The sequence below is a fragment of the Neovison vison genome, chromosome 3, assembly GCF_020171115.1.
Source record: "Neovison vison isolate M4711 chromosome 3, ASM_NN_V1, whole genome shotgun sequence".
NCBI lineage: Eukaryota > Metazoa > Chordata > Mammalia > Carnivora > Mustelidae > Neogale > Neogale vison.
Window position 1 is genome coordinate 18832467 of NC_058093.1, and position 15554 is coordinate 18848020.

At 40.5% G+C, this 15554-nt stretch overlaps 1 non-coding gene across 1 annotated transcript; it reads left to right on the forward strand.

Moving 5' to 3' along the window:
* The first annotated feature begins 368 nt into the window (after window positions 1-368).
* LOC122903777 lies at window positions 369-475 on the forward strand. Its single transcript, XR_006384003.1, has one exon. It is a non-coding gene; the product is annotated as a U6 spliceosomal RNA (small nuclear RNA).
* Window positions 476-15554: the final 15079 nt, after the last annotated feature.

Below are 15554 nucleotides of genomic sequence, written 5' to 3' on the forward strand. Positions count from 1 at the left end.
TTGGATCAATAAATATTTATAAGGTATGTAAAGTGGCTCAGGAATTGTGTTCATATTGAGGAAAAAAAGATGATTAAGATCTACTCTATTCTCTGAAGGAATGATTAAGACCTACTCTATGCTCTGAAGGAATGAGTCTGTTAAGAAGACATGCAAACAAGTGGGGAACGATAATATGTGGAATAAAGGAGGAAGAGATTTATTCTGCTTATAGGGTTTAGGCAAGTCTTATTTTAAAAAAAGGTGCCTGCAAGGACACTTGGAGACTACCAGAAGGTGAGAAGAAGCAAGTCTTCCCAGGCAAGAAGATTATGTGGAAGGCACCAAGATGATGACCCACATGGTCCATTAAGACAAATGAGAGACTCGTGCTCGCTTTGGCAGCACATATATTAAAATTGGAACGATACAGAGAAGATTAGCATGGCCCCTGCGCAAGGATGACACGCAAATTCGTGAAGCGTTCCATATTTTTATATGTTTATAAAAATTTTTCTTAAAAAATTTTTAAATTAAAAAAAAAGACAAATGAAAGAGACTCTGTTGGTGATTGACTGAGACATGTGATGTGAGCCAGCTAATGGCTGGAGGTGAGATGTAAAAATATGGACCAGAGTGCATGTCTGGATGCCTTCAGTTCGTTAAGCATCTTCCTTCAGCTCAGGTCATGATTCCAGAGTCCTGGAATCTCCCTTTCCCTCTGCCATTCATGCTCATTCTCTCTCTCTCTCAAAAATGAATAAATAAAATCTTGAAGAAGAAGAAGACAGAAGAGGAGGAGGAGGATGACAATGAGGAGGAGGAGGTGGGAGAAGGAGAAGAAGGAGAAGAAGAAGGGGAAGAAGAGATAAACCTTGTTTGGTGATATTTTTTAATTATAGCTCACCAACTATGTACAGTTGAGTGCTATCACAAGTAACTCTCACATCACTCAACAGTATATACCCTTGGAACACTGAAGACTATTTCCAATCACTGAAGTTTTCTGTGAACCTTCTGGCCATATGCCACTGTCCCAGATTCAGTTTATGGAGTGGGGTCACTATGATTTTCTTGTTGATCTAACCTGTTTCCCCTCCCAATCAGAGTTCATTAGCTCGTATTCTCTCTATCCTATACCCTTTAAACTCCTGTCATATATTAGGATTGTTTAACTGCATGTGACAGAAACTACTTCAGACTAGTTTAAACCAAAAAGTTGAGCTTATCTCATAAAGGCATAAGAATAGCTTACAGAAATTCAAGACAGAAATGCATCTTGGCTTTAAAAGAGAGCAGATCCAGGAACCAGAGAAACATCCAAAAGAATCTCTCCATCTCCTATCTCCACTTCCATCTGTATGTTTTAAACCGAGGAGTGAAGCTAAACAGGTACACTCTGCCTCTTGGGTGTGTATGGCATGGAAGAAACAGCCACCACACAGCAAGGAAGCTTTTAATGGCCCAGTTCCCCAGCAAGAATCTGTCTCTCCATCATTCTCAATTCCAGATCCCCAGGGAAGGGACTCAGGTCCAGTCCATGCTAGGGACATACCGTTGGAATAATCTATGTGACCAGAGAGTAGGGTCCCCTTGTTAAAAATATATTGTGGGACCCATCACTGTGGCCAGCTGGGCCATTTGAGGGTTCACTTGAGCTGGGCAAATCCTCTAAGGTGGTGTCCACACAGATCAGAAATCCTAACATCACAGTCACTTATACAACTAGTTCAGAGAAGACCCCTCAGACTTTCCCCCACACAGATCTTGACTGGCCTTCTCTTGGTTCTGGGGAATATCCTAATTTTCATGAGACGGGCTTCCCATATCAATCACCATAACCAACATTCTTTCTCTAGCCTTCTGCCTGTTTTCTCCACTTAACTCTGATCTTTAAACTAGGTCTTTGAGCCCCATTTTGCTTTTCCCTCACTTGCTCCAACACAGAAGCCTCATCCTCCTATCATGAATTCACCCAATCAAGACAATGCATAGCTTTCATTCTAGATAGTAGATTAGGTGGTCATAGAAAGCCACATATAAATCTCTTGTATTCATTTTTTCATTAACTCCACTGCTCCCAAGCAGTCGGATAAATCTCATTAAGAAAGATTGGGGTGGAGGGGGGCACCTGGATGGCTCACTCAGTTAAGGGCCTGCCTTTGGCTCAGGTCATGATCTCAACATCCTTGAGACCATGATTAAGTCCAATGTCCAGCTTCCTGCTCAGCAGGGTCTGCTTCTCCCTCTCCATCTGCCTGCCACTCCCCCTGCTTATTCTCTCTCTCTCTCTCTCTCTCTCTCAGTCAAATAAATAAAATCTTAAAAGAAAAAGATTTGGGGGAAAGCAGTTATTTCAAATAGACTACAGGCAATTCTCGTTTTGCATGCTCTCAGGCTAACTCACCTCAATGCATATCAAAACCGTCTCCTCTCTTTTGCACAATTCCATGGTAACAATCTTGGTTACACTGAACCATGTAAAATGATAACACACTTCCTTATGCACACATTTCAGTTAATTTAGTATCTTGCAAAGTGAGGACTACTTGTGTTCTAATTTGATTAATGGACTAGTAGACAAAAAATTATCCCATGTAGTCATACAACCAACCCTCCAAGAGTTCCCCCATTCTGTTCAGCTCCTTCCTCAAGACACAGTCTTTTCAGCATCAGAAATTAGAGAGATTGGTGGGTGTCAAAGCCCGGAAGTTTCTCAGGCTACCTTCCTGCTCATTTATCCTGTCAATTTTCATTGTTACTCTTTTATTATTATCAAGTTTATGGGAGAAAAAGATGGCATCATATTAAAGCATAATTAGGATAATAAACGGGAGCTGTGGTTTGTTTTTGGAATGATTCCAGTTGGGTAACACACATAATCACCTCTAGCTGACTGCTTGATGATAATGACTTTGACAAAGTGGCATTATTTACTGCTAATGGATGAGATGATGATTTATTACTAATTACTCTCTTTTTCTACAATTTTTATATTATGTTAAATGAAGAATTACCATTGAGGTAATAAATATTCACCAGAAAAAAATGTCTAGCAGCAAAGTTCATGAAACTAGACCCTGAGAGAGGAGCCATTTTAATTATCCACACTAGATGTTAGAGGGAACTGTGGGCCTCTCTCCCACCTCTCTTGTGAGCTTCACTTTCCTTCCTTCAGTATTTTCCCACCTCCCCTCCAGGTCCTTCAAGTCATTCCATCCACCTGCTTAGTTTCAATCTGCCCATCTCCTGATAAGAGGTTCATGAAAATTCGGGCAAAGACACTAAGTTGTAGCACAGGCACCTTCGCTGGGTTGGTCTGGAGTTCAGGAGTCTTCTGGAAAAAAAAAAGAAGAAGAAAGCAAAATTCTTTCTAGATGCAAAACACTAAAGAACTTAAGGTCCATTCCTTTGCAGGAAAATGAATGTGCAGAGAAAGTCAGGGTAACAGAAGTAGATATAATTAGATGTAAATGAGGGGTCCTAACTCTCATAAACAGTGGTGAGACATCTGGGGCAGGATGGAAGTGACATTAAGCAGTTAAAGATGCCCCTTTGGGAAGAGGGACAGATGAAGATCGAGGTGGTCTGCAGTCAGGGTAAACCAAGTATGAGACTTGACGAGCTGATGGGAGAACTCATGCTGTGTTGCAACGCAGAAAAGAACCCATAAACAACGTTCAGTGGTCGATCTTGAGTGTAAGGATAGGCAAAGGAACCAGAGATGGTGCTAACCTGAGAGACAGACTAGACTGAAAGCCCTTTAAGACAAGAACCATTTTTTTATAGTCTCTACAATGCCTAGCGCAATATCCAGAGCACAGAAAACACTCTGAAAATGTTTGTGGACTGATTTTTAAAGCATTGACTAAGGCAGTGAGGAGTGAAATTCTCTGTCTGCAAATAAATTAATAACTACCTTTTTTAAAGTTTGCAGACCACATTTGTAAAAAGATGCTATATCTTTATTATCGGGAAATGCAGTATCATCAACTTAAGCATTGTTCTTTTATTTCCCTTCCACTAGGGGTTTTCAGTACAGGCTAGAATTTCATATACTCCATAATTAGCACACACAGCAGTATCTGATTTTAATGTTGTACCTGTGATCAAATTTTATTGTTGAGGAAGTTGCTTTTGAGGTTGGATTGTGTTATTTTCTCTTGACTGAATTTGTAGACCTCTTATTGCAAAATGTGGTTTCTTTTGGCATCTTTTAATATTATACCAACAATAGATATGCAATACTTAATACACAAATATATGATACACAAATATTAGACTAATTTGATTTGGATTCTATTTTCAGATCATAAACACATGAATTGCTTTATTAAGTAACATTAGGTAAAATAAATTTAGTAATATTTTGAATATTATATATTTATGTGTCCCCACTGGGCTGTCAGCAGAGGAGAATCCCCAGGCCCCACCCCAATCCTTAGGATCCACTAGATAAGCCTATACTCCACCAGTGGACACAACACCAGACTCTCACCAATGTTACATGCTCTATAAATCTGAAGAAGTCATGTGTGACCTGGGTCCTGAAGGATGAGTAGAAATGAACCAGGCAGAGAAGAGGGGAAGGATATCCTAGATAGAGAAAACTACTTTTCAGGGCAGAAAGTCTTACAAGAGACAGAGCACTTAGGTAATGATGAAAAGGTCCTGGTAGCAAGAGTATATGGTAAAGTTGTTTAGAACTAAACCATGCTTAATATTTGCACGGACGATTTTTAACCTATTGATGTCTGGAGGCTCTGAGGCTGTATTGGTCAGGATTCTCCAGAGAAACAGAACCAATAGGATACACATATCCTATACATAGGCCAGAGAACTGGAGCACCTATGGTGTAAATCCCAGTTCCAGGGCAGGAGAGGAGTCCCAGCTAAGCAGTCAGGCAGAGAGAAAGAATTCTCCCTTCTACCACATTTTGTTCTAGTCAGGCTCTCCGTAGATGGGGTGAGACCCACTCACACTCGGGAATACAATCTCCTTTACTCAGGCTACCAGTTCACATGCCAATCTCACCCAGAAACACCCTTACAGACAAGGCCAGAAATAATGTTTAGCCAAATACCTAGACGTGCCAGGGCCCAGTCATGTAACATTAACCACTACAGAGGCTCACAAAGAAAATGAATATGACTGTACCTTCCTTTAGAAAAATGGTGCTGGCACAATGTGGAGGGTAGAGCTGAAAGGGAAGGATGCTGCAGAGACTAGTTGAGAGTTACCCTGGTGAGAAAGTCAGAGACAAGCATCCAGGAAGGACTGGATGGATCCAGGGATGATTCTGAATAAAACTAACGTTGCTGGGGCGCCTGGGTGGCTCAGTGGGTTAAGCCTCTGCCTTCAGCTCAGGTCATGATCTCAGGGTCCTGGGATGGAGCCCCGCATTGGGCTCTTGGCTCAGCAGGGAGCCTGCTTCCCCCCCTTCTGTCTCTGTCTGCCTCTCTGCCTACTTGTGATCTCTATCAAATAAATAAATAAAATCTTTTAAAAAACCAACATTGCTTCTTATTTACTAAAAAGTGACCCCAACATTCCCAATCTGACCCTAAGTGTGTGTATGAAAATTTTCGTATGAACTTGGTCTATTTTTTTTTAATAGCTGCCCCCCCAGGCTTTGTATTCCAAAGAAATTTGGGCTAAATTGAGTACAGAAAAACATGTACCATAAAAGAAGAAGAAAGGAACTCTTGGAACACCTACTAAGTGCTGGCTTTAAGCTAAACATTCCCACTTATTCTCATAAAAGCCCCGCAGAGGTATGTATTATTATTACCCTCTTCTTACAGATTGAGAAACTGATGACAGAGAAAATTAATAACCTGTGCAAGGTCACACAGCTATAAAATAGCAGACCCCAAAAGTTCAAACTCAGGGTTTTGGTGTTTAAAAGAAATATTTTTCCATCCTCTAATGTTACTTCTCAGTAGAATAAAATACGTCTTCATAAAACTCTACATTCATGTGAGCAATTTCATCAAAGAGAATTCAAAAGGGCTTTGAATTTCCACCCTGGAAATAATAGGGAAAGAAATTAAATAGTCATTCTAAAATTCTGAGTACACACAAACCTCGAATGCTTCAGGTTTCATTAGCAGCTTTAAAACTGGCTGGCGATGCAGCCATTAGAATTGTTTTGTGCTGGTTCATTTGTATTCCCCAGTAGTATTATTAATAGCAATAAAAATTACTCACAAACAAAATGCACCACTTGTGATGCATATTCACATTTAGTCAGAAAAGGACTATTTTTAAAATTCCAAGCAACATGGGTACTTCTTTAAAAGCTTGCAGAAATGGATTTCTAATAGGATATAGATTTGGGTTTTTGTTGGATTAATATATTCCACCAGGTTCTTTCAGGAAGGTACAATGAGGATTTAATGCAACAGAGATGGTTGATTTTACTGGCTGAAAGATTGATCAGCACAACTTAATCCTAGTGATTATAGAGTAGTACCAACCTTCCTGTATCAACTCTCCTTTATGGAGACTAAAAGGACTAAAAGATCCTCTCCATTCATTCCATAAATATGTATTGACTGATTTATATGTGCCAGTCATGCTTTGTGTGCTAGAAATATGTACAGCAGTGAGCAGAATAGTCAGGAATGGAGTTTACATGACACAGATGAAGAGTGGAGAGGAAAATGGATAATAAGTAAGTAAACAAAGCATAGATGATTCCGGAGTTGGCTCATGGCCATAAAGACAACGAAAACGGGTGCATGGTGAAGGACTGTATTGGGTAGGCAGGCAGGGACTCCTGAGAAGATAGTACTTGAACTGAGAATTGGGAATTAAAGAGAACTACCTGGGAAAAGGCCTGGGGATAAAAGTTTCCAGGCAGAAGGAAGAGCACACAAAAATCCTAAGACAAGGATGAGCTTGAGATTAGAAGAGCAAGAAGACCAGTGTGGCTGGAACATAGTCACAGAAAGTGTGTAAGAGGTATTATTGAGGGCACGGATTGCATGGAGCACTGGGTGTGGTGCAAAAATAACGAATACTGTTATGCTGAAAATAAAAAATAAATTTAAAAAAAAAGAAGTGGCTGGAGGAGTGGGCAGGAGCAACTCATGGGGGTGATTTAAACACTTTGTGTGGGGGGCTGACTGGCTGTCCCCCAAGGATGTATGCTGCGCTTTCCAGAGTGAAGAGCTCTACCTGGACATGTTTGTCCTGGAAGTGTCTCCCTGCCAGAGACTACATTTCCCAGCCTCCCTAGCTTCCAGGTGGGGCCATATGATCAAGTCTCACCAATGGAATGTGAGAAGCATTGGAATGTGGTCTTACTAGTGCCACAGCAGTCACATGGTGGGTGTGCCTTCTCCACCCACTCATGCACCCCTCTACACTCACTCCACCCCATCTGCCTGCTGGATGCGGAAGACTCTCAGGCATCCAGCAAATGGCAGGACCACAAGATAAAAAGCCAGGTGCTTGAATCACCATGTAGAGGAAAAGTGCTCAAAACCAGGATCACCTGCCCTGAACTATTAGCCTGGAGTAAATTAAAGTGATTCTATGTTAAGCCACTGAAATTTTGAGTTTCATTTACCACCACAACTAAAATCACTTTAATCAATATACCATGATAAGGAGTTTGGATTTTACTCTAACTGCAAAAAATGCTACTAGAAGGTTTTAGAGAGAAGATGAAAGTGACCTGGTTTATTCTTTAAAGAACAGTATGGCTGCTGTGTGGAACCTACTGGTGAGAGAGAACTGAGAAAATGTGGAGCTTTCCATCTAAATGCGGGCAAGAATTAACTGAATTGACAGTAACAGCAGTGGAGAAGAATGGACAAACTTGAGATTCACTTTGGAGGTTGAGCCAAGGATTTTCTAGCTGATTGGATGTCAAGAGTGAGGGAAGGAAGAATCATAGGAAACTCTTTGGCTTATGGCTTGGTCATATCCTCTATTAGGATAGCCTGAGGAACACATCTGTGGGAGACATGCGGGGCTTTGTTTTGGCAGTGTTGTTATATTCACTGTCCAGATGAGAAAACTAATTTCATGTTTAGTAGTTATAAAAAATTAAAAAATCAAGTACTTACTTATTTATAGCATGTAGTCTAAAGGAAATGCTCAGTAACTTGTTTTACAAGTAAGAGTAAGAGGAAAATGCCAGAACTATATTAAGTGTGGAATTAAAGGCACTGATTATTAAACTTTCCATTATTGAAAGTGTAGCAAAATTAAATAATAAAATTAAAAGCTATGGATTATATGGTAAATGATGAAACTCTAACAGTACAAGTGTTCATAGAAATGTTGACTTAGAAATTTTGTTTTTATAAAAAAGTAGTTACAGGGTTGCCTGGGTGGCTCAGTCAGCTAAACTTCCAACTCTTGATCTTAGTCTCAATCTCAGGGTATTAAGGTCAAGTCCCACACTGGGCTCCATGCTAGATGTGGAACCCACTTAAAAGTAAATGAATAAAAATTGTTAAAAAGCAGTCATATTTTTTAAGTTTGTCTTTGTCAATTCCCACAAACCTGAATGCATATTATGCAAATGTTGCAAACTATTAGAGCCTGAAGGATTTTAAAACTTACTAAGTAAAATCTTCTCAAGTTAAAAATGAAACCACTTGGTCCCATAAAAATGCCTTGCCTAAGGTAATGAAACTACGAATCCAATCTCATCATTAGGACATCTTGAAACCCTGTTAGAAACTAGTATCTCTAAACCCAAAAATCACTCTCTGTATCTTTCACTGTGTAGTGGGTTTTCTCAATCAAATGATATTTCAATGAAAATAACTGTTCAGCTGAAAGAGGAATCAATATGAAGAATACTGAATTCAGGGCACCTGGGTGGCTCAGCGGGTTAAAGCCTCTGCCTTCGGCTCAGGTCATGATCTCAGGGTCCTGGGATCGAGCCCCACATGGGGCTCTCTGCTCAGCAGGGAGCCTGCTTCCTCCTCTCTCTGCCTGCCTCTCTGCCTACTTGTGATCTCTGTCTGTTAAATAAATAAATAAAATCTTTAAAAAAGAGAGAGAGAGAATACTGAATTCAAATACCAGTCAACAAATTTAGATCTTATTTTTTGTCTATCTAATTCCTGTTTCCTTAATCATATGCTTTGAATTTGGTAATAATATGTGTGCTATTACACTAAGAAAACAAATACCTGGGCTTTCAAAGTGTCTTATTTTATCTATAAGAACAATATAGAAGAATCTGGAATAAACACTGAGAGAATGTATACTTGTGCCTTGTTTTTCATTAGAAAAATGTAAGATTTCTAGTATCAAAAATTGTTTTTTGTGTCAAGACAAAGTGTTAATTGGAACTTCACCCCATATTCCAAAGACTCTCCCTAACTAAGACTATCTAAGGACTATTTACGAGGTGGTCAAAACCCTTTGACCCATCACCCATAGCCTGCTGGCATAAAAGAGAAAGATTTTTTTTTTTTAAGATTTTATTTATTCAGAGAGAAAGCGAGACCAGGAGAAGGGACAGGGACAGTGAAAGGGAGTCTCTAGCAGACTCTTCACTGAGCACAGAGCCCAGCATGGGGTTCAACCCTACAACCATGAGATCATGACTTGGACAGAAACCAAGAATCAGATGTTCAACCAACTGAGCCACCCAGGCACCTAAAAGAGAGAGACTCTCTATAGAACTTCATGGAAGTGGATTTTCCCATCCCTGTCCCTTGGAAAAGGAAATGGGGGTCCTTTGCCTCTCCACCCACCCCCTGCCACACAAAACACCCTGCTTTAAAAAAAAGGGGGGGGGGGCTTCAACACAACCACTTGCATACAGAAGACAGGCATCTTAGTCCATGGCTGGATGATCTTAGGAAATGGGGCAAAAAACTGTTTTTGAGAGTACCTAAACTATCTTTCAAGATAGCATCTATCCCTGGAGAATAAGCAAACTGAGAAGCAAGCTTCACTTTGACCAGCTGACAGCAGGATAAAGATATCCTGGACCATGTGAATACCACAGAGGGGAGCCAGGCTGGCACCATCTTGACAGAGCTCTGCCTACAGGGCACTGGGGACCCAACAAAAAAAGCTCAGTGGGGTATAGAGCCAGAGCAAAGAATTGAGAGGGTGTCATAAGAGGTCAGCCAAAGAATACATTCCCCATGCAGGACAAAGATCCCACAAACATTCCTGTGTGAAACCCAGTTTTGGGTCATCTGCCGCACAGAGAACAATGGCTCCAATTATACCAGTAGCAGCTAAGTTGGAAACTGTCACCATCTATCTCCTCCCTATTTAGCACCCCAACTCTGTAAGAGTCCAGAAGCAGCAGGCTTCTGAGTGGATACTAGGAATGAAGGAACAAAGTAGAGAATGAGGGGGAGACCCAGCCATGCCTCACTGCCCAACTACAGCACTGAGGGATCATGTCTTCTCTGAGCGGTGAGGTGGTAGGGGGGAGGGTGCTGACAGGGAGTGTTGGGGAAGGAGCTTCGATTAGATGAGGGATTGAAGTTTTTATATTGGACTGGGCTGTGCTATTTAAAATTTGAAGATGAGCCTGTTGGTTAACACTTTGACTAAAAAGCAGTCAGATCAGCCCAAGTTGTCACCAAGAAGGCCAAGAAGAAAAATCTGACCAAATATGATTAAGGACAGTCATGGCAGAAAAGCAAATGTTGTCTCTTGGTTAAACTCTACCAAGTTTAGCACATTTAATAAACCAGTTGAAAGTAGTAACAAGAAAACCACAAACGAGATGCTGAGTTAAATACAAGGAGTATATCCAGTCATAGTCCATGCATCTAAGATTCCTTTCCAGTCAAATCCAGTTTCAATATACCTGCAACAGGGGGAAATGAGCTTATGAAGAGGCCTAGGAATGGCTCATAAACCATTTAAATATTAATTATAAAAATATATTTGAGGGTTGTTTTTATGTGAGAGCCAACTACTGCAAATGAAAAAAGACCAAGCAACTGACATAACCAGTGAGGCATCTTTATTAGCCATCGTCAATGTGGAAAGTGGTAGTTAAAGGCACATGAAGAATTAGAAGATATGGTTCCTATTCTTGGAATCAGCTGGATGAAATAAAATACTAGAGAAGAGAATAATACAGCAAAGTAAGTATAATCAAGTGCTATAATGAGAGTGAGAGACTATACTCGCAGACGGAAATGCACACACATGATGGTAGAAGCCCAGTGAAAAGGATTTACATGGTGACAAGAGAAGAAGCAGACCATCCAGACAGAGGATCTTGAAAATGCTTTCCTTTTTTTGTTTTTTTTATTTTATTTTATTTATTTATTTGACAGAGAGAGATCACAAGTAGGCAGGGAGGCAGGCAGAGAGAGAGGGAGAAGCAGGCTCCCCGCTGAGCAGAGAGAGCCCGATGCGGGACTTGATCCCAGGACCCTGAAATCATGACCTGAGCCGAAGGCAGAGGCTCAACGCACTGAGCCACGCAGGCACCCTTTGAAAATGTTTTCCTGATGTAGATTATAAAAAGCTCAGCTACAAAACTCAGATCCATGGTAGTCAATGGAGATTTCCATTATATGAGCATCTGTTGGCAGTCTCATTATGGAAAAAAAAATGAGCACATAAGAAATTGTTAAGTAGCCTTGCTTAGAATTTTACTGCTAGGAAGGATACTATTGGGAAATGGTTAGCAGGGATTTTTTTTCTTTTTCTGATCCGAAAAGAAAAGTCACTTGGCAATCTAGACCTGTCAAGATGCTTAGGGAAAGTGGCAGTGGTATGGTGGTATTTTAGACCTATAAAAACTAAAGGAAATAAATGGAAGTAGCCTGGACTTTAAGAAAATAAGTGTGCCTAAAGCTGCATTAATGAAATAATGAAGACTGAAGTGCAACCTAATCAGAGAAACTATGGAGAATTTAGCTGACAAATGGATTTCTTTGAATTCAAGTTTGATGAGGACAAGGAGCCCTTTGTCTCTGAAACTCGGGCAGGAACTTTGCTCTCCACAATGAAACATGGCTTTGAATTTAGGTCTACCTATAAGACAATTCCTTGGTCTGGATTTCTTTTTCAACTACTTTTGCAATTCTAAGAAGACACTTCAGGGTGTGTGGATAGGTTTGGTGGCATAAATGATGCATCTTTGGGGAGAAGCCTTTCTGCCTAATTTCCAGAAGTGCCAGTCATTACATAATTACCCTGCGCTTACTTGTTGCATTTTGGACGTGTTGTCCATAGTCAGGACACATTCCAAGAAGTTCTTCCATTCTTTGGGCAGGACAAACCATTTGAAAGAGAGGAAGAGAACACTCTGAACATTAGGGAAGGCTGTTCAGGTTAGACTTTTGACAGTTAGTACACATTAAGTTATGCTGACCCAGATATTCTGACTTCAAATGTTTTCCACATCCACTAGAAAATCCTGATATCAGCAAGCATGTGGCTTGGCAAGCTAGGAATATGAACCTGAGGTCCCATCAGGGTTCTTCATCACTTTAACATGATTCAGCTGTAGTTCGTAAGGCTGTACTATTCTCCCACTTTGGGTGTGATCGTTGTTGGTACTTTCCCTTATAGCAGATACCTACACATGGTATCAGTGATACCTAGACGTAGGGCCTTGATTTTTTTATCTGGATGTTTACAGTGAGGAAGGTGATACTCTTTGTAAAGGGGTAGAGCCAACATCTAAATCATAGCTCTGAGTCCGATTATTTTCTGAAGAAAATAATGTTGTACTTCGGCAAAACGAGTTAGACTGTCCTTTTTACCGCAAGATGTAAGCTGTAGATTATAATGGACCTCTGAACAGTTCAAACCAAAATTATAACTTCTGATTAAGTAGTATGGCCTGGCCAGCTGAATCACCACTGTGGAAACCCATCCCTGAAGAATGTGGAGCCCAAGATGACATTGGTCACCATTGTGTGTAGAGACACTGTGATTTTTTTAATCCTTTTATTTAACTCTTTAGTGACCAAACTCTCCTCCAAATTCTGCAGCAAAAGCCAAATCAAAGCAAACAAGGAGGTGTGACCAGTCAGGAAATAACAAGTTCTGGGCAGCAATAAGCAGAGTTCATGGATTCCTTCCACAAATGTTTATGAGCATGTACCATGTGCCAGGCACTGGGAAAAGAACAGTGAATTACACACATGAGACTTGTATCTGATGTGTCCAGAACTAATGTGCACTGTCCCAACTTTAGATGCCTGCACATTTGCACTTCAGATGTGATGAAAACTAATAAATGAACCACTTAGGATGTTTTTTATTGTAAGTAATAGAAAACCCAATTCATACCCTCAATAACAATAAAGTTAACTATTGGGTCATATAACTGAAAAGCTCAGAAATTATATAGACTTTGGGGTTAGTTTCATTAAGGCTCTGACTCCAATGTTAGCTAATTCTCTTGACCTGTCCTTCCTCCAAGTGTCAGCTTTATTTTCAAGCTTGGTAACATGACGGTTAATTTTCTGTGTCAACCTAACTGGCCACTGGGTGACCAGTGAAATATTATTCCTGAGAGTGTCCATGAGGATGTCCCTCATGAAGATTTAGCATTTGAATCAGTAAAGCAGATTGCCCTCTACTACATCTGCGCATACCAACCAATCTACTGAGGGCCTAACTAGAGCAACAGGCAAAGGAAGGAGGAATTTAACTCTTCCTTTCTGCTTCACTACTTGAGCTTGGACATTTGGTCTCATCTTCTTCTGCCCTGAGATATCTACTACTGGCTCTTCTGGTTCTCAGGCCTTCGGGCTTAGACTGAATCATACCACCAGCTTTTCTGGGTCTGGAGATTTCTCAGCCTCCAAAAATCTCATGAGCCAATTCCAATTAATTAATTAATTAATTATGCCTAAATTTTACATATATAAACACATATAAATTCTTTCCCTATATATTTTATAGTAACATAGCTATATGGTTATACATATCTTCCCTTGGTAATGTTTCTCTGGAGAACTCTGAATAAAACAGTGACAAAATGGAAACAAGTTTCAGGCTCACATTTCCATACCACATCATCCATAAAAAGACAGAGAACCTTCCAAACAATGCTCTAAAGTCATAGGCTCTCCTCTGAATTAATCACAATAGACAAAAGGTTGATTGATTTAGGCCATTCAGGGTCCATGCCTGAACCTGGCAGTGGAGGGAATCCCAGCCAACCACACAACTGCTCTCCCAGTGGTGGAATGAATGTGTGCTAAGAGAGAACCTCTACAGTGAACCTGGGCATTCATCTCCAATGGCCAGTATTAGGAACACAAGATTTACCAAATGCTTCCTCCTTAGGCAGAGAACTGGTAAGTTGCAGATAAGGCACACACTCATCTCTGTTCACAGAAATCTCAGAATATGCAAGAGAGTTGAGATGAATTAATTATTTCTCAATAACATATCCCTAGACATCTGTAAAAGGTAAAAGTTATAATATCTGCTTCTGAGAACCTTAAAGTGTTTTCCAAGCTCATGACTCCCTCTTAATGAGATTCTGTCCTTCATTCACAGGCCTCAATATTTGAACAAAGTGACCTTGAAAAGTTGGCCACAGATGGCTAGTTTAAACAAGAGTACCTAATTCAAAAGCTGCAATCTATTGACTGCCCTATAAGAAGGTCTAGCATAACAGCTCAGGGTGACAGTCATTCTCTATACTGGATGATGACTAATTGTCCCAGTCAGATCCTCACAGGGAGCTTGGATATAAGATCCAGATGTTAAGAAGTATAAAGAAATATGACCTTCCTTGCAAGCTAACAATTTAGCCTGGCATACTTTTATGGATATGGCAGAAGACACAAAACACCTGAGTCAGAGACAAAGACTTATTACCCAAAGCACAGCAAGTACATGAGCTTCATGCCTTCCCTGGTTCTCCTGGTCCCCCCACCCCCACCTCTCTAAGTCCCAAAATGTTGACCCAGAGTAGCTACGCAATGCAATCTGCATCTCAGCTGAGGAAATCAGACTTGGGAAACTTAAGTTTTTTACATTGAGTTACTAATGAACCTGTCCTATCTTTGTCCCTGAGAGAGACATTACTATACTGAACAGCAGAATGCAGAAATGCAAGAGACCATGGAAAACTGTCTCCCAACAACAATATACAATAGAAAGCTGTAGAAACTGAGAGATGTACAAAGCATGGGAACCAAGTACTGACATGAGGCAGCAGAAGCCACAGGTAGAACGAAAATAGGAATGAAAACTCTTTCATAGCAACAGGAGAAATATGTAAAAAAAGAAAACCTTTGGGGCGCCTGGGTGGCTCAGTGGGTTGGGCCTCTGCCTTCGGTTCGGGTTGTGGTCTCAGGGTCTTGGGATCGAGCCCCGCATCGGGCTCTCTGCTTGGCTGGGAGCCTGCTTCTTCCTCTCTCTCTGCCTGCCTCTCTGCCTCCTTGTGGTCTCTCTGTCGAATAAATGAATAAAATTTAAAAAAAAAAAACCTTCATGGACTGGAAGCTTTATGATATTGATAAATATGAACTAGAATCATACTCCCTCACTGAAATAGAATCATGTAGTATTTGTATAGCAGTTACCAGTGAGTGTGGGCAACAATCAATCCTGAAGAACATTTTGATTGAGAGTGGAATTTCTCACA